Consider the following 27,536-nt stretch of genomic DNA (forward strand, 5'->3'; position numbering starts at 1 on the left):
ATAAAGATGATTATCCCATTCAGTAATACAGATAAAGGAAGTAACACTGCTGTCATTAAGGAGTACCCACAAAGGAGTTCCTGAGAACAGCACCTTAAAGAATGTTTTTGTTGCAAATTGCCATACGGTAGATGATACACAGGTGCTTTCCTATCCAGTAATAAATTCTGTTCCACAAGTAAGTTCTGTTATCAAAACCATGTACTTACTATCTACACAGATAGTAGGAGGAGGGATTCGATTCCCATGCTGCCTCAAAAAAAGCTTCTTATTGTACTTGACTTGCTCCTGACAGATAAGACAGAGCTCATTTTCCTACAAGTGATCCTTTTTTTGGACACAACATGATCCAGCCCTGTGCATAAACCTCCTGCAACTATATCAATTCATTCCTGGGGATAAGTGGATATGGAATTCTGAATGGAGCGTTAGGAATTTCAAGGGAAATAAATGATAAAAATATTTGGCCAGTCATCTGAAATACTTAAGTCTATAGCCTAAAAAACAGTTAGGATCCTATCTACCACCTAATTGAAGATAGGCACCTAAACTCCAGGTATGTAGTTATGCCTCAGTTCCAGTGCACTAAGCATCAACTTCACCGAGTGCCCTGTACCTCACATAAATAGGAATATTCTTCAGCTTTCCAATAGCAGGCTGCTGCCATTATTCTGACTGTAATTCTGTCTACAATACATGAAAACTACAGAGACGGTAAAGAATTGAAATAACCTGGCCACACCATTTCATTGTTCCATTCTTGCCTGTGGTACAATTCGTAGCGCAAGCACTTTCCTTTCATATAAAAGCCATATTGAAATGACTCTGCAGGTCACCTGAAAACTATGCCTAGTCCTGCAAATTGAGACATTCCAGTCTAGTAAAAGTTTGCATGTTGCAATAATAAGTTAGACAAAGTATACTATTAGTCAGACAAAAGTATTTACCACCTGATATATGTATGTGCCTAGTATGCTGGCACGAAATCACAGGTAGCATTAGCTCTAAAAAGTTCAGGTTTGCTGAAAGAAACAGAAATAAAGTTCTGGTAGTGAAGCTGTGGTATAGCAATGATCTACATAACACAGAAGACACTGCCTGTTAAAGGAAGCCGATATTACATCTAGCATGGAAAATAAAATAGCAGATACAGCAAATATTAGTGTTATCTTGCAGAAGTAGAAAACCTGGACTTGGAATTACTGAAAATTATTCCTCCCTTCTCTTTACTATTTTAGCATTCTTCAAGGCATGTGTAATCCTAATATGAAAATAAACAGATACCAGAAGTAGAAATTGTGAAGAGATTTACAGCGTGGCAGCCTACACGTTCATATCCTAACAACACAGGATAGCTGGAACATCATAACAGGGTACTAACAGCAGGTATGTGGAATTATCGAAAATCTGTTACAACAACAGACCTTGTGGTCTGTACAATCCCAAGATGATGACAAATCAGCTATGATCAAGATGGAATAGTGACCACAATTGATAACCCACAGGAGATCATTGATCACTCTGGGCAGGACAGGCTCTGTACTGTGAACTAACACTAAGCCAGATCGGAGCTGATCCAAAAAACTGCCAGCCTGGAAAATAAAGAGCCTCTGGCTTCTCAGCAACATCCCGTGTGAGCAAACATGAGCTATTAACTGCTGTTGACGTGAATGATGGGACCATGAATGAAGGGTCCTTCCCAAAGCTGGGCTGAACACTGCTGATACGGGGAAAACACAATTTTCCCCTCGCCAAAAGAGGCTCTCCCCAGTAGGCCGAGGCAGTCAGTGCCCCTGTGGCTTGTGCGGCCCTTGCTGTGCCTGACTTGCCCTGTGGCTTGCCTGCTTCCAAAGCTGGTGATGGTTATTGCAAAGGCAGGCAAAATTAGGCTTTGAAGCCAGTAACCAGCACAGGCAACTGAAACCATGAAACTGTATTATCAGCTGATAGAGTCTTGACAGGAGAGATTATACTCTTTCATGGAAAATAACCAATCAATGAATTTTGATCAGTGACATTTCAGCTTTACCTTAGCTTTAACCATTCCTGCAGCTGCTAATACTGGTTCAGCTATATCAAAGATAACAATATTGGAACTGGTGCTGAAGACAGGCTGCCTAACTCATTAAACTTTTTTGAAGCAGAGATCTACTACCCTGTTCCAAACTAACTTGTATAATGGGGGGTATATAACTTTGGTTAAAATGTGGAAAATGGTTTATTTCCTAAATCTTTTTTTACATCCTTAAAAATTATGCCTTCCCTCAGTCACCTTCACACCAATTTCTGCAACCTTTCCTTACAAGTCCAGTTTTCTGTAATAGTTTTCATTGGTTTGCCCAGTACTTCTGCAATTGCTTCACTTTGTGATGAATGTAGACTCACCACAATTTTCCAACTGAGAATTTACAAGGATTAAACAGCTGTATTATTTAACATTTTACCAATTACACTTTTTTTAATGCATCCCAGAATTATTTTGGTCATCTTTTTCTCAGTGAGAAATCGTGGCTGACATGTAATCAGTCCTTTGTCTTTAGAAAAATTACCCAGTCAGTCATACCCAATTTTATATTTGTGCAGTTGACTATGGCTAAGTGTGTAACTTCATATTCACTATCACAAAATTGCCTAATTTTTTTTTTTTTTAAACATTTCTTTACTTTGTCAAGCCTTGGGCATTGTCTGTAGTTTTAAAAGTCCTTCCGTGCTGTATCATTAAAGGAAAATTTTGGATCCTAGTCAGATTCCTGCTGAATCTCTCACAATATGCCCTTGAAGTCAGAGAGAGAGCTACTGATAGCAATTCTGATTTGTCAGTCTTCTAAACATTCCCATCATAGCAGTATATCCCATATCCCTAACTGATACGTATATATTTTTTCAGTTGCAACATCTGTTTTTTTAGCTTGTGAAATCCTACTTAGTTTTCCCTCACACAGATGCCATTCCATATACTTGACAGACCTTGTCATCCTTCTTTACTCCTCTGTCCAAGCTTTTATGTATATTTTTTGGAGTTGAAAACAATAACTGTATAAAGCATGCAAGATGTGGTCACACCATGAATTTACTAAGTAAAACAATAATGAGATCTATTTTATTCCATGTAGGAAATCCTAATAGAAATTGGGAATTCCCAACATTTAATTTGGTTATAATTTAACCACTACTAAGATCTGAGCTAATATTTTCACAGAACTGTCTGTGAAAAACTTAAGGTCTCATATCTAATATTAATAGTAATCTCGGAACCTATCCTTTTATATGCAAACTTAGTATTAATTTTACCCCATGTGCGTTGTCTAAAGTGAACTTCAGCGGAATGATCTCATACTTCTTGGGAGATTTTCTGTTGACTTTTATGGTGTTGGCCATCTGAAGTTCCCCTTATGCTGGTTATAGTAGCAAAGTTGAAAAAAAATGTGTAGTGCATGATAAGTGCCTAACACAAATGCCGAAGAACCTTTAGGAGCCACAGTCCAAATACAACAACAGATTGTACTCTATCTCCATCTATCCATTTCTAGACTTCTCAGAATGTAAATTTTTTGCCCCCAAAAGGGGCAAGATGCAGAAGAAAGTACATCAAAGAAAAATAAAGGTAAATTTTTAAAAGTAATTCTCCACCTAAACATACAGATTGATAAAAACAGATTTTCCACAGAAGTTATGAGAATGGTTTTGAAAACTTTGCTAGATATCTTCAAGCATTTTAAAATCTGATCCTAAATACCTGAGGCCACAGTGAAAATGTAACATTAACCAAACTTTCCTCCAGTCTTAGCCTCATACTCTGCATAATGCCTCTTCCTAAGCATATGACTAGCAGAAACTAAACTGTCTTTAAGGACAACATATTGTATTTCTGTACATTATTTTACATATTCAGATGGGAGGTAAAATGTTATGGCCAAATTAGGTCGGAAAAAACAGAACATCATGCACAAAACGGTTCATCAGAACTTATAGCATCTGTCAGCATGAAAACCCATATATGATTAATTTATTTTTAGGAGTCTATATCCTCCTGTAAAACTGCACAGCTTGCCTGCTTCAGCATATTAAGGCCTCAGGGAGGTAAAATGCAATAGTCATCTTTTACAACCCAAGTGAGTTTAACAAGATTATTAAGGGAATTTTCTCAGCATCCCCTCAATAGCTGCATGGACAACTGGTCAACTAGTGAGCCATGTTCATGTTTTTACAGTTCCTGCCCCAGTCATCACTATCCTACCCAACCTATGCACTTAATACTTGACATGCTTTCCCTTTCGGCAGCACATGAACAGATTACATAGTATCAGCCTGGCCTTGTAAACCTCTGTACCCAGCCCCATATTATCTGATTTCACTGAGGTGAAAGTGAGATCAAAACTGGTATGTTTTTTCTTATAGAAGCAGCAAAAAGAATTGGGAGTGAAAGAAATAAAAAATAATGCTTCAAAGTACTTGTTCAATATTTCAGTTGATTGGCTACCATTGCAGAAATGTGTTACAATATCAACAACAACAAAAAAAAACCCAGCAAGAGATGAAATTCTCTGTGAAGCAGAATCCAGTCTGCAATTTTAAGTCAAGGAAGACTGCAGAATATGAAGAGGAAAGAATATGTCAGGTTTGTTTTCTGAGCTGACATCCCTCCCTGGCTTATCCTCATTGTCATTTTGAAGAGAATTTCTTTCCCCCTTTCCCTCAAGAAGGAAGATATTCTCAAGAAGGAAGTTCAGAACAGATGAAGTGTTAAAAGATAAAGGCATTATGTGAGCACAATAGAAGAGTCAAATTTAATCATAAAATAGGTGTGTTACATAAAACAGACAGAAAGGAAATTAGACAGTTACCTAACAGTAAAAATAATAATGCAGCTGTGCAAATGCCTACTGCTGCATCAAGCAGTTATTGCCATTTCCAGAACATTTTTAACTGGTGTTCTGTAGGTGTTAAAGACTGTGGTTAGACAGAGACAGGTCAGTGCTTGCCTACCTGAAATTTGCACTGTCTGCCATATGCCGCTGCAGTGAAATTGCAATGCTATATCAACTTCACCTTACTTACAGTGAATTAGAGACATTTGCTGTGTCTGCTAGTGCCACCTAGAGTGAGCTGATCGCAGCTATGGTGTTTCTGATTCTCCCCTACTTTAGTTCCACAGCAGTGATTTGAACAAGCAAGCAAGAATAGCTACCTGAAATACATAAAAAATGTATTTTAAAACAGCAAAAAAAGCTCTTTCATTATATAGACAAATTGGCATAGCAAATGAAAACAACACTATTCAGAAAAAGAAGCAAGCAGGCAAGCAAGCAGGTAAAAACAGAGGGAGAAAGATCAATAAGTAGTCAGATAGAGATTAGCCTAGTAAGCAAAATGCAAGCCAGATCATCTGACTTTTGCTAACAGATATGCAAACAAAAAATAGATTATTCAGCTTGTAGAGAGAGACAGACCACAGATGGACAAGATGAAAATATATTTGTGACTTTGAAATGAGACTTTTTTATCTCACCATATCTTCTTTATTCCATTTCCAATACAATAAGACCATGGCTTTTGTTATTCTGTATTAGCCTATTCTGCATGTGTTTGATAGACAGCAAATAGTATGATCAACAGAAAAATACATAAGGGAAATTCAGCAGCAAGAGTATCAAATAGATGTTTGTTTGGCGATGAAGAAGTTTGTTTGTTTGGGGGATCTGGGGACAACTCCTATCTTTGTCATACACTTATTTATACAGCCTCCGAGCATGTCTAAACAGCTCACCAGAGAGTAGTGCAGAGTTTTAAACTGGAGTGTCCAAATCAAGTATGCAGCAAATTCCAGTTCCTGTGTCCAATACAGAAAATCTGTATTACAGCATCTCTCTCAGCAGAATTAATGAGCTAACCCATGCCAGTGCTACAGGGCTCAGTCAGTGGCAATTTAAGGCTGTTCAAACTACTCTCAGTGGTAAGGTGAAGTATTGTCTACATCATTACCTTAGATCTGTTCATGTTTCTCTTCCCACTCGCAAAGTAAGATAACATGTCTTGTTTTCCCTCGTTGCTTATGTTTTTCTGTTCAGCCTGCTCAGACTCTGGGACACAAATGATACCTTTTTGGAAGGATGTTTTGTCCAGTACCTATGCAGAAGTGTCTTGATCGCAGTTGGGTTCAGCTGCAGCTTTTAAAATACAGCTTTAAAAAAAAGTCAACAGAAAAGAACAGCATAGATTTTAAAAAGACATTTTAGCAAGTAAAGATTTCAAAGGTGGGTGGAGGTGGCTCTCTTTGCTTAGGTCTGCTAGCAAGATGTCCTCATTTAAAGTTATGATTTTCACATATATATCACATAGCTGTTAGGTAATAAAAGTTGGGCTTTGTGGCATCACAGATGATTACATAGAGTTTGGAAAGCCAGGAGGTAACGGTAAATTTCATCCAGGTGGTGTAATCCTAACACCGGCTACTCACAGCCTTTATTCTCACCCTACAATATTGATACGGTGCTTCCAAGAACTAATTCATCCTTTATTTCAGAAACTGAATAATAAAGACAGTTGGCACATGTGAAGAACTCAAGGTGTTATTGTTCTCACTTTTCTTAAGCTTCTGTTGCTTTTCTAAACGTGAAAGACTACTCTGTTCTAAGGTCCTGAATTCAGGACAAAAATCTTGTTCATGTACATGGTATTGTTGCTAAATGATGCTAATCATCATGAAAGATAACACTTTCCAATACAAAAAGCAACTTCTATTGAGTCATAACACTTACATTGGAAAGATGACAGGGCACCTACTATGAAGCACACCATTAGAATGATGTTAACTTAAAATTAAAGATAATCAACACCCACAAATGTCAAGAAGCTCAAAGGTAAGGTTAAGATCCTCACCACCCATGAGGATAGGTTTCATGTTGTGTGGTCTTTGTGGCACTTACAACCAAGTTACACTATTTCTCTCTAAAAATCCTAATTTTATTTTCAGTAAACACTGTGGAATTGGTGACAAACAAGGATTACATGAAACAATGTTGGAAGTTGTACTTCACTTAGTGAAGAATCCCTGATGAAAATATGTAAATCAGAAACCGCTGTTATAGAAGTGAGAACTGAACCCACTATTTATTTCACTACTTACACACCAAAAGACCCCAACCAAAAAGTACCTCATATTACTTGGAAACCAGAAGGAAAACAAGGTTCCAAAGAGTTTATAATTTGAATAAACTGAGAAAGCATGTGACATTCAAAAGATTATCATCCTCATTTCAAGGAAATGCAAAATGGAGGACATAATTTGTTACATCAAAATAAAAACAAAAAGTGCCAACAAAAGGTTCAGAAGATATAACGGTTCCCAGGAGGAAAGAGGAGGGAAGAGGAGAAGCTAGATGGACATTGTTCTCACTATTGAGCAGGATATGACAGAGTAGACACTGGCAGATATGTATATTGATCAACTTGAGACATTGACAGGGAACTAAAGACCAATTGATTTGGTGGATAATAAGTGGTGATACCAATATTTATGTGGTTACAGAGTCAGTCAGAATTGTATACATCCAAATATGGAGAAAGTCTGTATTTTTACCAACCTCTGCAGTCTATTTATTAAAGCTTTTCATGCAAGTCAACACATAATCCAAAATCCTCAGTCTTTCCTAAATCAGTTCACTCACACTGAAGTCAGAAGATGATTCAGAATGGAATTTTCTGTGATGTTATCTCGTACTCATACCTCTTAATATGCTGGAAATCCCTCAGGCAAAACTGAACCAGCAGACATCATTAAATTACCATCAGTTTTAGGCATTAAGCAGCTTTTGTTTGCACTATTAGGAGCCCAGAACAATACACTTTCTAAGACAGAAGTATCTAGCCTTGTAAAGGAACTCACTATTTCTCTCATTTTATAGCATTACCTCTTGGTCTCAACTGCCATTTATAAATGCTATTAAAATGCTATTAGCTATTATGCTAATAATTAAACAAATTCTTAAAACAGATTCAATATTAAGAAGAATTCAAATTCTTCTTAAAACAGAAGAGTGCGCCTTAAAGAGGGAATTATGAGATGTGCACAACTGTCCTTTCCTAATTTGGTACAGCGCTCTCACAGTAAGTTATTTTTTAAAGTGCCTTTAAAAAAATATGTGCCACCTTGCAGTTGGAGAAGATAGTTTAACAAGATACTACATTAGCAATTTTCCTCTTAAACTTTCCCTCTCTTGCCTGCATTCAACAAATTGAATTAGAAAAGAAAGTGAAATGCTGTTCCTTCTAGAAAAAGGCCTTCTGGTGCATTGCTTCAGATAAAGAGAGAGAAGAAATGGGAGATATATATGCTAATAGCTGAATAAAATAGAATTTTGATCATAGTGATTTGAGCAAAGCAGATACGCACTATACATTGGTTACCGAACAACAGCCAGTATATCAAAGCCATATAGTATGACAGTCAATACACATTCCTGTAGGAATATTTTTGTGAAGCATTGTGGCTGCGTGTAGGAAAACCTATGACACATGAAAAACCACAACACATGAAAAAACACAAGAAGAAAGGGCTTTGGTTTCTCTGGTATTTTTTTAAACTTTGAGGATGGAATAGGATGTAATCACAGTGATAATGGATAAGGGCAACAAGTAAGAATTTTACCAATAAATCCCAAATCTAGTCTAACAGGTTGGACTGGCCGAGTGATAAAGCAGAGTGGAGGATAATCACAACGGCAGATGCAAGTGTGCAATTTACCTGTGAAGTCACAGCAACAATAAATCAACAATAAGCTAGGTTTGAAATTATTTTGTGTTGAATTTATTTATCTATTTAATTAATACTTTCTACTGGTCAACAAAGCTTATATGATGCATGTGGAAATATATTATTTCTTTTTCCATTTCTTACCATGATGACTGTCTACAGAAGCTCATGTTAGAGCAACTGTCCTTCAAGAGCTAGACTGGTGTTTTGGCTCATATAGTATAAACAGACAAATGAGGTACACTAGCTTTTATGCTGAGTATATTCATACTCTGTAATTGTTGCACACCATATAACTATCTTGTCAATAGGATTAACATTTTTTTCAGAATGTAAAGCTATTGCCTTCACTTCTCCTCCACTATGTATATGCATTTTGTATCCATACAAATTGTCTGTCTATGTTGTACAGTGATCCAGAAATATGTGGATTTGCTCAAGTAAAAGCGCACAGCCACCTTAGCATTTCAGTTCTGCATATCGGCTATCTTGGGAGCATGTATACAACACAGATTCTGCAGCACAGCATAAAAAGGATGACTTACCTCTTGAAAATTCCATTGAATTTCCATCTCTGGTTGCATCAAATTCAAAACTACCTTCCTGATATATAAAGCTTTGGGTATAAGCCTCTTCCATCACACAAATCCTTTTGCTTTCAGTTCCACCTCAGCTTTCTGCAAGTTTCCCACATTAATTCTTTAGACTTTCCTAAACCTTTTATTTTCTTCAAATATTTTGCCTCAGCTTTGTCAGATTATCTCCCCACACTTGGAATGCCTTCATTACCTTCATCTGCCAAGAATTCTTTCACTGTCCCAAGCCATTAGTGCCAGGACTCTTCTTCCCTTCAGTGCCTCTTAAATTATCCTAACACACTCTTCACATTTCCCAAATACTTCTCCTGAGCCTCAGCGTTTTTCTTGGCTAATACAGATCCCAAGTGTCTTGAGACAAAGAACATGTTTTACCCATCTACAAAGCCTCCTAAGTTTACAGCATATGTAAATACTTGTTCATAATAATAGCTGTAATATACCATATAGCTGTAATATACATTATGTAATATACACATGCATTAAAGAACACTTAGCCAAACAAAGCCAGGTGTTTAACTGCACACTTTTGCCTGTGCAAAACAGAAACTAGTCAATGAAAGATTAAATAGCTTAGGACTTAGAAGAAACAGATAGATAGGGGAAAGAAAAAAAAAAGCAAGCCAAGTTAGAATAAGGTTAAACTGAGGGGAGGTAAACTTTATACAAATGTCTCATGATTCTGAAAAACTCAGAGGACATCATATTTCTGCACTTAGAGCTCGATACATTATATTAGTCAAAACACTAATACAGAGTTTAAAACACTTTAAATTGATCAAATGACACCTATGCTAAGGACTTTGAAAACAGCAGGATATACGAGAGAAGTTGATAGCGGGTGGGCAGAAGAGCTTACAAAAAAGACATGAAAAGTCTTGCAGAGGGCATATCTATAAGAACCCCAATGCATTTGTGGGTGTGTGAGAAGTGGATGTTTCCAAATTCATTAGTGGCTTCTCTCTAGCCCCTAAAACCTGACTGTTGCCTAGAGTGTTAGCAACCAGGTCTGCGAGTTCAGGAGAAGCAGTTGTTATAAGCAAAGTGTTCACATTTAATTTATTTCTATATACTAAACCACACATCACATTTACATCTTTGTGCATAATCCTGCAAACGTATCTATGACGTAAGACGCTGCATTAATAATTATCAAGGAGTTTTCCTTTCTCCCTTATAACGCACTCATACTACACTGAATTCCCACCCCCACAGGTAAGTATATGACTATTTGCCATTCTTCTAAAAGCATATTGTATCTTAAATAAAATGCTTGATTTAATGCACATATTCCCATATGTTTTCATTTCTTATCTTTCCTAGTAAAACAAATTACTAAATAGGTACATGATAACATATGGTAACATACTTATTTTTAATCCAAATGGACTTTTCTTTTAATAGGAAAGCACTTAACAGTTTTAAAACAATCATTTTTCATTTGAAAAAAATAATGGAAGAAATGGAGAAAGACGTGTTCCCCAATCAAAATCTTTATATGAAGTTAAACATTTTTTCTTTCCAAAAATGTCTGTTTTTCCAAGCAAAGAAAGGTTGTTTTAAAATTGAACCTAGGGCTAGTACCTGTGAAACAGGACTAATGGTATTGTATTTTAAGTACATAGTTGTCTTCCAAATTTGATATTACTAAATGTTACAATACCAGAAAATGATACTTCCCAATACTGGACTGCAAGGTGATCTAGAAGTATTTAAAGCTATAACAACTATGTTTGTGAGTCTTTCACTCTTGCCTGTGATTTTCCACTTGACCCTCTCTACCACTTCAAAGACAAAATTCATTTCCTAAAATATGTAGCTTGGGCTTCAACCACATCATTGTGGAGGAGGGGAAGGAACAGACATACTAACATTTTAGAAGTATTTTAGGATTATCTACTAAAATCCACTGAACTATTAGAAAAGAAAATCTAGGAAGTTTTTTGCAGAGATTTGTATCTGTATATTGCAGTATGGTCTCATTACTTAGATAAAATTGCTACTGTTATTCATATGATATTTGCTAAATTAGGTGTGCATTTCTATAAGCGCTATTTTTTCCAGAGACGGTCCGTATACATCCCTGACTGCCAGTTACAGTGCCTCTTGAGAGAGATGAAGCTATGAGTAATAGAGAAGGACAGAATGGAAAGTGGCATAAAATTAAAATAAACATTAATAATCTTTAACCTCACACTGACTCATCGACTCACACAAATAAGGACTCTGGGATTTGGTCCCCATTACAAAGAAGGAAATCGTGGTGTTAGGTCTTTAATCATCAAGGCACTTAAGCATTATCTTTAGCACTAACGTTAGAGTAAGACCACAGAAGTGAACTGGCAACTCATGCATTAAACCATTATTATGCACCTGAGGCTGGGCATTTGTGGTGGGTGTATTGTGTGGTGCTGTCGTGTTACTGTTGCTCATTTCCATTTCTTATGTTTAAAGACTTTGGAAAGTTTGAGAAAGAGAGAAGTCTCCAATACACAAGGCGACCTCCATTTAGCCAAGAAGGGGAATAGTGCTGGACTAGAAGCTGGGGAAAAGGCAGGAAAGGCACCACCTAGTGTCGTCCAGATAAGAGGGCACAGAGAGCTGAAAGCAAGGAATTTAGTGCAGAGACTGCAGTCCATACCAATCACCTGAAAAAATATTATGAGAAGACAATATACCACTTAATCCATTCCTAACAGTACAGTTTGAAATTGCTTAATGGTGAGTACTGGATCCAGCTGTTTTTGTATCCTGCAGCTCTCCCACTGTTTGAAACAGCTCTGCCTCAGATTCCAGATCTACGAGACAATAAGGAGTTATTACTGCTTGGTCTTTCTATTGCTGTATAATTTACGTATTTGTTATAATATTTTAAACTCCCCAGTTACCTGGCTTAGTTTCTGTGTATTTATCTATGCCATGTTTTTTGATTGTTTTTGAAAAGATAAACATGGATTTTTTTCTTCTGTGTAGTTGCTATCAAAATTTTAATTGCAGTTAAAAAAGAAGAAACATTTATTTCCAAACAGCCAATGTCTTTACCCATGTGTTTTAAACCCATTTCTCTAGAAACAAATGCCAGCCTACTATTGTTTACTCCCTCTGGTTTTAGCTTTGTTCATGGGCTTCAGCACTGTAGGAAAATATTTTTCTCACCACTATCTTTTAGAGGCCTCCCATTCTTCATAGCAGTTTTTATACAGTGCAGTTGATTCAAATAAATTTTCCTCTGAAAAATCTCAAATTCCAAAATTCAACACTGCAGCGATCAAACACTTAGAAATATTCAGTCTTTAAACAGTATGATACCAATGAAAAGAACAGTAACAGCTGTTCAGAGTCTTCAGCGTACTGCTGAGTAGCAACTAATAAGATGACTGTATTTTTATGTAAACACCTAGCTCCTAATACTTTACATTGTTTGGTAACACCTTAGATGAAGATTAAATAACTCTAAAAATTATTTTTATATTATAAGCAGGAGAATAAAGATATGAAGTGAAGTAGGCTGTGATTTGGGCTCTTATTTATTTCCTAAACATCATGCTCAGGCTGAGCTTTGAGGAAAATGAAATTGATATTTAATTGAGTATCTTGTTCAAAAATAATTCAGTAAACAATGTGTATGGACAGCAAATAATTACTTCAATTCCTTGCAAAAAAAATTTTTTTTTAAATATAATATGATTGTAAATTTTGAAGTCACATGATTCTTTGACTATTACAGTAATCTCAATTTTAAAAGATTGCTAATATATCAGGTCAGTACATAGTTATGTTCTAGGCTCAACAAAGTGTAAAACTCTGACATTGGATAGCAGAAGGGATTTAGTTTTATATTAGAAAGCATCTGGAAAATAGTTAAAACGTTCTGGATTTCAAGTCCAGCTTCTGAATCCAAAATGGACTGTGACAACAATGGCTCTCTGGAAGATTTTTCTTCTTCATAGTGCTAATACGGAATTCGCCCCAGAATGAGTGACATAATTTAAAATCAGTCCGTTCTATATTTTAATTTAGAATTAGAATTAAGAACACAGGTGAAGCACTTTCAGTCTCTTTCCAAAGTTAAGTCCTTCCATTTCAATGTTTAATAACTACTATGTATTTCACTTGCAGACAGTTCATCCATTTACTATTGTCTATAGTAATAAACTATAGTACAGACTATTACCTATACTATATATACTGTATAGTATAGACTATTGTCTGTATTATCCCAAGACAATTTATCTGGAATATATCAACACACCAATCCTTGTAAAATTTCTCTGAAAGCATTCGCCCTGTCTCCACAGCACTAGGAAGTGTCTTGGGAGCCCAGCATGTACAGCGAGGCAGCAACGTTTGAGGCAGTTGCAGTAGCTGCCACTCTTCTAGCTGCCAGAACCTCCCAGAAATGCTTTTTTTTAAAGTGGCATCCCAGAGATGCCATTTTACATCAGGAGGAAATTCTATTTGGCTGAGAGACTGGCTGAGGCAACAGAGAGAAATACCCTGGATAAAAGGGTTTTTTTCAAAATTGACACTCTCTATATTGTAGATATTTTAGAAGACACTTGATCTCACTCTGTAATAAACTAGATGGCAGATTTGATGTACAGCATGTTTTCTAAAACACTACAGAATTATGAAATTCAAAAGTTGTATATTGTCAATAGGAAGAGTTAAGTCCTTTTTTCCCACCCATTATTAATGTAAACAGTGATGCTTTATTTAACTGTTTATTAGTATATTCTGAACCCTTTAAACTTAATTTCCTTCTGAAATGTCTCATGAGAATATTATTTACTAATAGAGACATCTATTTTTAGTGCATTAATTTCATGTATAGAAATTTATGGCTATAGATAGACATTTATGATTTAGACATTGTAATCCCTCCATATCAGAGTAGCACTTTAAGGCTTATGTTCTTAAACATAAGCTGGGGAGGGGGGCAGCTAGAGCAAGGTGTGAGAAAAAGCCCCACAGATACTGCTTTCTGCCATTTTGTGATGAATTTCAAATAAAGCCTCTCTCCAATTTTCCAAAGCTGTCTCTCTATACAGTATGAACCATATAAATATATAAGAACACGTAACATATGTAATAATGCATATTTAGTAAATACCCACTGCAGAAACTTTAACCTCTAAGATTATTCTCTTCATTTATAACAAGTTTAGGAGTTGGTTCTTGTCTACATCCATTATCTGTATGATAATCTGCTGTAACCACAGCGATTAGTGTACTGGTCATCACAGTAAAAGTTAATTTTATTTTTTTTTTACCATCACTTTACATAACATTGAAATGCACATGATGCTAAGAAGGGTGAGGTATCAGATGATATGTAGCTATGATAAATTATACTTCATCCTAAGTAACTGGAAATGTGACCTGCAACAAACAGGAAGGTCTGAAGGGAGAAAGAATTGCAGCTGTTGTATGAAATAAATATCACTGAAGCCATATTTTTAAATCTACAATGTCTCTGCTTTTGTAAGGGAGATATAACAGCCTTAGATTCATTAGAAATTTAGCCACTGATCCAGGTGGGGGTCGCTCATGAATAGCCACATTCTCCCTGACATAGCATGTGATCCTCTTCCCTCATTTGTAGAAAACAAAAATGAGGAAGGACCTTTCTCTCCTTCTGATCACATTTATATAAATAAAGAAGAACTTTACGCAGAACAACAAATGACACCAATTTAGGTAAGCAAAGACCACAGACTCCCATAAAGTTTTAATTGCAGAGTTGATTTTATTTGTATATCCATTAATATTCTCAATATATCACAGCATTTGGCTTCAATACAGACTGTAAAAATAGGAAAGGCCAACAGGACAGAGGACAGCTTAGCATCAGAATTGCTAGGGAAAAAATCAGGGAGGAGGAAAGAAAGTCAAATTACAGTATTCTGAACATTCTTTAAAAGGTTATTCCTTTCAATTAGAATTTTTCCAGACAAAACATACTGGAGACTGTGACCAAGAAATCCTAAAAGTCCCAGGGGACAAAAGGAAGATAAATGTAAAAGGTTAGTGATCTGCAGAAACTATTACATGTAAATACAATAAGTAAGCATACCTTTGAAGAAGACAGATGTAAACAAAATTTTTAAAAATGCTGTTAACATATAATGTAGTTAGAAGGTCTGATCTGAAGAAGAATGTTTTTAGTTAGAACCCGTATGTATTTCTGGAGAATAATGACAAGGGCTTGGAACACCCTTAGGCCACAACTGCAGCTTTTACCCAATCCACTTCATACATCAGTGCAACAGTACAGCTTTGTACAGTTGTGTTTATGCAGAAGGCCAACTGGATCTCCCCCAGCCATTAGGGCAGAGCTGATGACAGCTCTTAATGCAGTGCAAGGTTCTCTGATGGAAACAAAGTAAAAAAAAGGAAACCTTTTTCTTTGGAGTAACCACCATCTGCACTACTAGGGATTTTTAACCTGGAGAGCTGCGCTATTCATGTTATATACCTGCTGTGTTGAACTCAATAGACCATTACAAGCTTCAATTCAAGCTTTTTTGGCAGTAGGTCCTGTATTTTTAATTGGCAGTGCCAATAGACATCTGTGTCTCCTTTATTTCACCTCCCTTCCTGCTATGTTCATTTTAGGTAACATAACATTCATTAAAGTAACCACTAATAAATAGTTGACTAGGACTTGCCTGAATACACTAACAAAATTAGAACTTGCATAAAGGAGCAGTTAAGTCTCATTAAGGAAAAGAAAAAGCAAAAAGCCGAAAGTTTCTTTCAATCTCTCTCTACTCATAGAAATCCCAGGAGAGGTTGACTGGAAAACCCATTTCCTGAAAGCTATTGCAAGTCCAGATTTCCTGAGTTTTGTTCTTGAATTCATTCCAGGTGATCCAACTAATTTTGATGGATTTACTCTAGGTTTGCTGATAGTGCCTTGAAGACATGATCTCATAGGTGGTTTACATTCATCAAAGTCCACGAACGTTATTGAAAGGGACAGTCCTACCTTCATTTTTACCTCCTTAGCGCTGGCTGAAAAACTCATCCCTCTCTTCTCCTCCCCACCCACCTAGCTACCCCAAGCCAAATCCCTGTTCATCTTTACAAGCCACACTCTGGAAATTACCATCCAAAGTACCCACATCAGTGGGTACAGTCCAAAGTACCCACATCAACTAAGGCACTTCACGAGACACCAGATGAAGCTCTTAGCGACGTGGGGGTCTAGTCATCCTTGAAACATTTTAAATGATAAAATTTGGTCTTCGTTTGGTCTTCATTTGCACTGGACTGTACTAGCTACCAGTCCTAGACCTTTAGGTGAAAGGGGAATGACAAAATCAGAGAATCTTTTCCTGTTATGTTAAGCCTCATTCTTTGAAGTAGTATATTGTAATACTTAACAGGACTTCATTATTACTTCTCTTTATTATTACTTATAATAATAACAATAACTCATTAAATTAATTTCCATTCAGTTTAAACCATAAGTAATTTCTTCTCATACTGCTCTGCATTTTCATCCATGTAAACTGGTAAATGTTTTGCCCATATTAGATGTGATAACATTACAAATTGTCTGATGTCACGCTAAAAGCCCACAAAGCATTCTTTTCATCTGAAAACTACAAATCCCTAGAACAGCAGTATATATTTTGTGTAAAGTGCAAAGCAGTGGAGAGGACAGGTTTGGGGTTTTTTTATTTCATTTCTATTGCTGTTCTCAGCAATTTACTTCACAGACCATGAGACAACAGCCATTTGCCATAATTACTTTGGGCTGGATTTGATAATAACGGCCTCATGATGAAAGGTTTCCTACTCTATAGCTGCTAAATTATCTTAGTATTTGGCTAATGGTTTATTAAAAATAACAAAATAACTCTACCAGTATTATTACATAGAAGTACTTCTTGCACAGAGAGTTTCTAATGAAAGTGAAGTATATTATGATTCAGAGAGAAATCTGGGAAATTTTTAATTAATTTCTGCATAAATTTATGAATTTGAGTTAGGTCTGACTGTTTTTTATCAAAAGGGAAAAAACTGAGGAGGGAAAACAGAAGAATTTGTTTTTGAAACTTCCATTTAATTGACATCCCAAAAGAAATCCCTAGGCAAAGCAAGTTTGACATCAGTGCCACCCTTCCACTGAAGCATTTTGAGCCTCTCTCTTCATTGTGCCTCTGACACTCTCTGGTCAGAAATTGAGCAGGAAAAAACATTTATTCCATAAGGCATTCACTTGCAACTTAGGACAGAAAACTTCCAGATCTTCTTCCGAGAAATGGCTATTACTTCAAAAAGCAGGCAGAGAAGACTGACCAAGAGCAGCTGAAACCATAGAAGGAACAAGATGTTCTTTTGAGAAGTGAGAACGGAAGCCAGCATCCTACATTTTGTATTGTGTAAACAATATTACTTCGACTACATAAAATGTGAACGTTATTCCTAGTGTTCCTTTTCCAGCAGGTTTGTGAATAACGCTTCATTTATTTCATTTTTCTTTTGACTACAAGACAAAACGTCCCCCTTCCTTTCTTTTTTTTTCTTTTAAAGCAGAATAATCCATTCCATTCCCAAATTACTGTTTTGGCATGAAGTACACGAGCTTTTTCCCTAGTTGGAAATGATATTTGTATTATTATAAGTATTATTAGTGTGCCAAACTGACAGTCAATTATTTGCATAGCCTCACTTCCAGGTTTGTCAACAGCCTGGAGTGAGTTTGTACTTGTTCCAGAAATAACCTGTGTAATTGCTAAGAATGCAGAGAAGGCTGTCTACTGAAGCATACTTGATGACTGCAGAATAGTCACACTGAAGTTGTGGCAAAAATACCCTGTAGCTGCAAAAAGCCTTTCCAGAGTATCACTGCTGGTTCAGAGGTGTTTAAGCCACTAGCTTCATAGGAAGATCTCTCATTGGTATTTCCTGGTTTCACACATAAGCATTCTTTTACCTTTCAATTAATACAGCTTACTGTGAGCCTCAGTCTTGAGAAAATATTACCTTTTAAAGATGGAATTTTAAAGAGACAAAGAAAAGGAAAGAAAAACAATTGAGACAAAAATAGTCTTGTTGCTGTGTTTTATAATTTAGTTGCTGAAATCAAACTCACTGTTGATTAACAAGTTAGGTCTTAATGAACATACTTGGAGGGGGGAAAAAAGTCCAATAACAATAGTAATATTGAATCCTTCTGATGATTATAAACAACCGATGCTAATTTTATGCCCATTCCATCACAGCTAGTAATTAAAAATCTTTTGACTTCATGAATTCCTTGATCAAGATTAATATAATTGATTTTTTGCATACCCTTAATCAGTTTAGCATTACATTGGTTCACAGACCAATAAATTCCTTTTCACTGCTATTTTCCCTAGATGACTTTTGCCCTGAGACCACAAGATTGATTTTTGTGTAAATAAATTCCATTTCCATACAAGAAACTTGAACAAAGCCTAGGACAAATGAGAAGAAAGCTTTTACCCTTTTCTTAACAGACTGATTTTAATATATTAGGAAAATCAGAATTACCGGCCTGAATAATGACAATAAACAATCTGCATTTTCAACTGTTAAGTGGAAATTCATTGTTGTAAAGGATATTCTAAAAAAAGGGAAAGGACAATAATGGATTAGAGTATGCTTGCCTTTACTCATTCCCCCTGCTGCAGTAATATCTCAAGGTAAGCCATTTTACTCTTTTGGGATAACAAGAATACAGAGCTCATAAGAATGAGGTGTTAGCAGTGACTGACGTGCTGTAACACTAAAGACAAGATTTGCTAAGCATCACTAGTTAGAACAGATATGCAAATAGTCTGTTTGGGAAGGGTGTAGTTTTAGGGCAATTAATCTTATAGAAGGTATTAATATCTGGAGAGATGACTCAAAAAATAGAAAAACGATGCATCAGAAGTAAGGACAAATGGGAATTTTCTTGTCAGAGTCCAATTCTCAACTAAGGTAACACAGGATGTGCTCATTCACATTCATGGTTTCATTCTGTAACGTGCCGTTTAATTTTGCAAGCACATAAACTGACTTATTTTGTCTCCTAGAGGCATGCAGAGGTGGATAAATTTGATATGGCTCCACATAAAACTAGATAAGCTTGATTTACTTGCATATACTATTGACTATACCACTGTATTTACTAACACTATTGATTTACCAGTTGCAGGCTGGTTTGCTTGGTCCATGACTGAAACTGCTGGATCCCAGACTTTTCTTACTGCTACGGTCCTGTTTGCTTATATAAATTTCTAGGAATTTACCTGCAGTAGTTAGAAAAGCTACGATACTACTCCTATGGTAGGTATTATGCATAATTTTAGTTTTATACCTTCATAAATTAGAAAACAAGATACAGTGCAAGAGCAGTCATAGGAGAGCCCATTTCTAATAGATCCAGTCCGCATCTAGGTGGATAACCCTTTTGAAACAGCTGTATGAGTTCGATGTCCAACATTTTAGTTACTTGCTTGAACTTCTGACTAAATTCAGTTTTATGTCATCTAGGTTTCTCATGAGCAGTTTATTTTTTGCCTGTCAAAAGCTGCCTGCTACAGGTTCTTTATCAGCACAGAAGCTATTAAGCACAAAAGCATCACTACAACACGTAGCTTCATAAAACTAAAAATATTTGGCTAGTGAAGAATTCATTTGGTTTCTCTTAAGTAAGTGATACAGGATTTGCTGTAGCAAAACTACTATCGTGGTGCTTTAAAAAAGCTTAAATAGTTTTCCATCAGGTTTAATGTATATTTAATTAGAAAATAATTGTTCCCTTGCACAAATGTCAGCTCAGAACTGAAGCTAAGCTATTTGCAGACAAATAAAGAGACAATGCCCCAGAAAAATTCTAGAGCATGCAAAGAAATCAAACTCAGCCAAGCATATGGGTCCTAACATGGGTGCAGAGGGAAAACATATGGCTGTACTCATAAAAGATATTGACTGGATTCTGACATGTTTCGAGTATAAAAAGAAAAGCAGTTTGAAAACAAGCTGTGTATTTTGTTGCATACATTCATACACGCATCCTTCTCTATAGTAATTAATATTAATTGACATTACTGAAAATTAAGTGTCAGTCTCAGGGACCATATTAGAAATACAGTACTATGCACTTCTGTCATCTATGTACAGAACACAGTAGGCCAGATGTCCACTGGCACAGAGCGGTCAACTCCAGGGAAAGCAGCAGGTACATTTCTGGATGGAAAACAGAAGTCAGTTCTCCCCTGAATTTGACAGAAGCCACCATGATAGGAGGAGCATTGTTTGAACACTGCCAGAATCTCTAGCTTGCTCTCTGGACAGCCGCACTGATTGGAAACAGCAATATACATTGAAGATATTCAGAGAATTCATTAAATTTTAATGAGATTTATAGGATGTGCTGCTGTTTAAGTGGTTGTCCTTTTCTGAATAAACAATTAATTCTCTTCAAAACTATATTTGTGCAAATTTTACATCCTCTGGGGACTCTGTTATCCAAGGTGTTATTACAGTACCTAACACAAATGAAATATCATCAATAAATAAAATATAGTTTTACTAATATTTCAACTTGGATTTCTTTGATATCTGTTTAAACCAATTTATATTCCAGGCAGAATTCATAGATATTTCTATAATTTCTTATTGCTGTAATTCCAAACATTTAATATAAATTAATTGTGTCTCCCAGATATATTATTTTCATTTTGCAGAGGTTAAATTTGGGCACCAAAACTAAGAAATATGACCAAAGCTTAATGAAATCTATTGAAGAGGAAAGATCATAATCTGTGTCTCCCAAATTCCAGGCTAAAGGTTCAATTGAATAGTGGTTTTTTATTTGGTTTTGTGTCTTTTTGAATGTAGGGTAGAAGATCCCTAATCAAATGCTTAAAACTCAAACTGTTTGGGTGTTAAACTGTTTCTCTTCCAGCATACATTACTTGTAATATCTTTATATTCCCTGGAAAAAGACAAAATCAGTTTGTACAAATATTTATCAGGTTATATCATACACAAATCCAGCAATTAGTCAAATGCCAAGCTGTTCTATTTAAATATTTTAACATAATAATAATTAATTAAAATAATTCATATTAAAAAAATCAGAACAATAGATTTACATTAGTGTTACTGTTTCTACTACTCCTCTTCAGTGAATGAACTATACCCATAATCTTGCTGCTGTTACAAACATGTCAAAAATTTCAGGAGACAAAGAAAATTTTTCTTTTTAATAATAAAAAAATTTCAAGTCTTTAGAGCTCCAACAGTAATTGCATTTGTATAAGAGAGGTAAATACTACTTTTCTGAATTGGCTGTGTATTTCACCGTCAGCCATAATTTTTCAGAGTATGTTGATCTGGACAGTCAGTACCTCACAGTACAGGGGGTAAGGGAGAGCTGAGCCCCCCTCCCCGCAGACACAAGCCCAACACTCTCTTCTGGACAGAGGAGCTACAGAGCTGCCTCCAGGGTACTATGTCAGAGAAACACTGTTTACACACTTCTTCTTGCTGCATCCTGTAGGAGAGGATAACAGAAATTGTAAATTTGAGACTCTGATGTGAAGGTAACTCACTTCCAAGTATGGAAATCTCAATTAAAAGGAGACATAGAACTCAGTGCTTACAGAACTCCCTATACTTACAGAACTCAGTGCAGAAAATTGTGGGGTTAATAGGATTGGCTCTGTTGACACATTTCACAGAATCACAGAATTGTATAGGTTGGAAAAGACCTTTAAGATCATCGAGTCCAACCGTAAACCTAACACTACCAAGACCACCACTACACCAAGTCCCTAAGCACCTCATCCAAACGTCTTCTAAATACCTCCAGGGATGGCGACTCAACCACTTCACTGGGCAGCCTGTTCCAATGCCTGATAACCCTTTCAGTGAAGTAAAATTTCCTAATATCCAATCTAAACCTCCCCTGGCACAACCTGAGGCTGTTTCCTCTTGTCCTATCACTTGTTACCTGGGAGAAGAGACCGACCCCCACCTCACTACAACCTCCTCTCAGGTAGTTGTAGAGAGCGATAAGGTCTCCCCTCAGCCTCCTTTTCTCCAGGCTCAACAACCCCAGTTCCCTCAGCCGCTCCTCATAAGACTTCTGCTCTAGAACCTTCACCAGCTTTGTTGCCCTTCTCTGGACACGCTCCAGCACCTCAATGTCTCTCTTGTAGTGGGGGGCCCAAAACTGAACACAGTATTCGAGGTGCAGCCTCACCAGTGCTGAGTACAGGGGCATGATCACTTCCCTAGTCCTGCTGGCCACACTATTTTTGATACAAGCCAGGATGCCATTGGCTTTGTTGGCCACCTGGGCACACTGCTGGCTCATATTCAGGCGGCTGTCAACCAACACCCCCAGGTCCTTTTCTGCCAGGCAGCTTTCCAGCCACTCTTCCCCAAGCCTGTAGCGTTGCATGGGGTTGCTGTGGCCCAAGTGCAGGACCTTGCACTTAGCCTTGTTGAACCTCATACAATTGGCCTCAGCCCATCAAGGTCAATTTGACAGAAAACAAAATCCTGACACCCTTCCCTGAAAGTAACTGTTGAGAAGGCACTGCTATTTGAATTTCTTTCTTCAGGAGAGAATGCCCTAGCTCAAAGTAATTATGTACTCTTGCAGGATGCTGTGGTTTATTTAAAAAATATTTTTCTTGTAATCTACTCTTTAATTTAGAGCACACAATCATGCACTTGTGTGGAGTGATAGCATAATTAATGCATATCATAATTAAACAGGCATTTGCCATATAAGAGAAACCTTTACATGATACGCACACTGTAACTAAGTGCGCTTGGAGAAATTCCATAACATTTGTTAGACTCGATCTCTCATTTAGGCAATCCAGCCTCATTCATCTTAACTAAATCACAGCTCTCTTGACTATTTCCTTTTCTTTGTCTGTTACTGTTTCCACTGTATGTTACCACACTCAGTGCAAAACTCAGTCTGTAGATTCTATTTTCCCTAATGCCACTATATTTAGTTTTCATCATCTTTCTTTCAGTTTCTCCTTAGATTTTACTTTGTCCAGCAGAATAACGGTGATAACTGGTAAACTTTGAAGAACAGTCTGTGTTTCCTGCTCAAGGAATATGAGATTATAACAGGCTATTAAGCCATTTCATGCTCTCCATAAAGATACTGAAGCACTTCCCTATCCCTCTGGCCACTTCCTTCAAAACTCAGATAGTTATCACTCTTAACCTTGGCACTTTGCCAGCTGATTCCTTAACTGCTTGTTTTGCCATGAGCTAGATACTCTCTGAATGTTATCCTTTCTCATGGGAAATTTGTTTCTTGCTAGCATTAGTTACCATCTCCTCAGAGAGCAGCTGGGGAAATAGTTCATCAACATTTCTTTGATATTCACCACCTATCTAAAACAAAAAAAGATCTTTTCAACTTTTCAGCTGTTGTCATAATCAACCTTTTACTCCACAGATATGGAGTAAAAATTTCTGTTAAATCACACTTTTTCATTTGGTTCCACTTTTTCTTTAGGCTACTTCACTGCAAAATTTACAGGCTTCCTTGCCTATGTCTTTGTACAGTTCTTTCACATCCCGGAACATTTTTGTCCCTGTTTCCAGTATTTTTCCACTGCTAGGTTTGGTGCAGTTGTTACCAGCTTTTTGAATAAGCTATATATTTTGTGACTGCATTTCCTGAATTTGTCTCAAATGTATACTGCTAAACAAGGATTTAATCCTGCTCTTTCACTTTACATTTTGATTTCACGTAAACCACGATTTTCTAAATTAATTGAGTTATTGTTCCTTTTACTCAAAATGTTTGGAAGCATTTAGTGTAGATAAAGTCACTTCAGTTTTCAAAGCAAAATTCCTACTGTATTTAAGAAAAATATAACGATGTGATCCCAGTGCAGCTAACCTGTGTGCGATGTACTACTGCATTTATAGTGTCTGCAGCCTGTTCAAGCTGGCATTGTGCATTGTTTAGAGTCACCTTTGTTTGTAAAGCACATAACTTTCAAGAAACATTGTACTGTAATCTGTTCTTCCCCATCTGCAGCCTGCTGTTCTGGAACCAAATGTTCTGATCAAATGCACCTCTTTATTAGAAACATGCTCCTACAGTTGCATTGATGATACAGCAATTTACTTGGTTAGCATGAGTCTTTACTCTGAATCTCACGAATAGCTCTTGCGGTCTAATCTGATGGATGGCCAATGTTGTGCTGTAAGCAAAGTCACTGCCAGTAAAACACAGCTTTTGAATCTTTCTAAAACTTGTTTGTCCTGAGGTATTGTGAGCATTTTATAATTTTCAGTTGGTTTTAAACTAGTAGTTCCAGTTAAAACTAGTTTAAAAAGTTTTTTTATGTTAAAGTATTTTTTTTCTTTTTTAAAATTAATTTAAAAAGTTTAAAAGTTTGGGAGGGATTGGCTTTTTTTTTAAAGTAGTTAAAACAAATCTTGAACTAGTAGTGGTGCTGAGATATATGGCTTCCTTGGAATTTTACCTACTTGCAACAAGAGAATTTGGCCTTTTACATGGGTGAAATTCTGGTTGAGATCACTATATCCTGTTTATACTCCAGGGAAGAATTTAACTGTGTGGATTAGAGAGGGATAGGGAGCTAGTTTCAGTTTTTAATTCAAATCAGTGAGACTTCAGATGCAAATTTAGTTTGCAAAGAAGTTGGACACCATTTATGTTTTAAGATTCTGTCTTGGTGTTTTTCATTAGACTCTGTACTGGTGTTTTTCATTAGAGTAGTATAAATGTAGAGTTGTTGCACTTTACCCAGATTTATGAGAATGTCACAAGAGCTCAACTTTTTCCAATTAACATTCCAATTACATTTCTAGAAGTATTTTAGAAAGGCCATTTAGAAATGCTTTGACAGAAATTTGATGCACAGCTTACTACTACAGCAAATCACACTTGGAAAGACAGTTGGGAATTGTACCCGCTTTGAATCTTGCGTACTGATTTTGGCTGAACAGTCACAATGGTTACCTTCCAGAAAATTCAAGCACAAATTGTCAATGTATGTTCCACCAGCTTCCTCTCTCTCTGATTGGAAAATACAGCTCAGCAGACAGAAAGTGGCACCTATAAAATTGTACTCACATGCACTTTAACTACATAGCAATCTCCACTGATATACTCTCTTTACACAGCTCATTTGCAGCCTTGATAGAAAATAATGAAGAACCAACATACATGAAATGCTTTAGAATATTCTATACCTTATCCTTTATGTCGGGCATTTAAATTTGATCTACTGACTATTATACCTAATTATGTCTCCTTAGTTCAAGAGATGGTGATACACACCGAACCGCATCACTGAATTACATTGAGCTATGCCTTTAGCTCGATGCTGGTGCCGTACCACATCGTGTACGTGCCGTACCTCCTAGCTCCAGCTGGACAAAGTGGCCTGATGATTGGAGGCCATGACTGAGATAGTGCTGTGGAGGGATGGTGGAAGCTGTGGCCCAAGGCCAAGGCAGAAGGGGTGCCTCGTGCCTTGGGCTAGGGGGTGACAGTGGCCTCACCTGAGGGGAGTGTGCTCCAATTGAGTTGACAGGCAAAAGAGTTACAGGAGAAAGTGAGCAGACTGTAGCATTGGGAAGGATGAACGGGAGAGCAACATGGTTTTAGACCTTGTAAGAAACCTATGATGCAAGGAAGGAGGAACAGCTGGAAATGAGTAGTGGTGACAGGTCTCAAGACAGGAGAGGCTGGAAGCTTGTGACTTCTGGTAGCAGGAGAAATTCTCCCACTCTTCCCTCATATCTGAACATACAGGATCAGTGCAGTACTTGGCAGTTAAGAGCCAAGGAAAAGGAATGGAACAAATTTCATGAAGGGAGGTTTCAGAGACATCTCAGTCTGAACGGAGCACCAAGAACGCCCTCTTCTCAACCACCACTTGAACCTCCAGCTCCAGCATTCAGCATTTTGCCAGCTGCCCCCTTTACTGAGCTGTCAGCATTTTTTTTTCAGTTAGGAACTAAATTCCAAAAACCCTGCATAATTTTACACAGTCTAATAGCATTATGCTATTGTTCACAGAACACCTGGGAAATCCTTCTCATACCCAGCTCCTTCCAGATCTGAGTGTTTCCAGGCTTCCCCAGCTGCTCAGCCATAACTGCTGCACCTCCCTTCTGGGTACTGATGATAGATGCTGCCTGCAAAATTCAGTGTATTTGCTGCCTATTTGATACTTTCCACGTGTGCCTCTGATATCACCTTTGCTACAGCTCTGTTTTTGTTTAGCTCTCATTTTTCAGCTAAGTGTGCTCTTAACAAATGCTCCTAATTCACGTCAAAGGATTTTAGCAAGTCTCCATAATTTACCTTAAAGCCAACACTTAATTGGAGTCATACCAACTTATATTAGGCCTTATATGTAAACATATGCCTGACATGCCTGAATCATTTCCTCCGTTTGGAGTTTATTCTTGGCTGGCATAAGTGAGTTAGTGCCACTGAAGATAACAGCACTACACCAATTTCCAAAATCCATCCAGGCCTTTAATGGTGCATAAGTTAAAGGTAATACAGTCATCTACTTAAGGCAACACAAACTACTGCATGGTTGTCCAGACTGAGTACATTTTATCTTATTCCACTATAAGCTGGGATTCATGGACCCTTCATGGGGCAGGTTCTTAAAACTTAAGTGGCTTATCTCCCCTTACCTCATCACATTATATACATGGTTCCAAGGAAGGATCTATTCTCACGCATTAATGGAAAGTCTGAATGGATGTAAATATTACATGATATAGACATTACTTGCTTTGAAAGCAGGATGTATTGGAGGTGAAATGCATTCACAAAGACTTTCTAATTGCCTTAGAGAGTTAAAAGATTACCTTGTGGATTTCCCCACTAGAAACATTTGAGTATTTCCTATGATCAGCTATTTCTTATCAATTTATTCATGACAAAACTTAAGAATACTTAAGAAAGATCAGTATCAAAATTAGTTTTAAAATAGACAATAACAGAAAAAGACAGAGTTGTTCACTGTATTTAACCTCAACCTATTAGTTTTACTGCATGGTCAAGAAAAAGCATGTCCATGATGTTGAAAGTGACTGTGCTCCTGAAAGCATTACATTATGACCTCTAGCCTTTGCACCATGCCAGGATGGAACCTGTATCTTTTCCATTACTTTTGTCC

Source organism: Ciconia boyciana, chromosome 8, assembly GCF_034638445.1.
Source record: "Ciconia boyciana chromosome 8, ASM3463844v1, whole genome shotgun sequence".
Taxonomy (NCBI): domain Eukaryota; kingdom Metazoa; phylum Chordata; class Aves; order Ciconiiformes; family Ciconiidae; genus Ciconia; species Ciconia boyciana.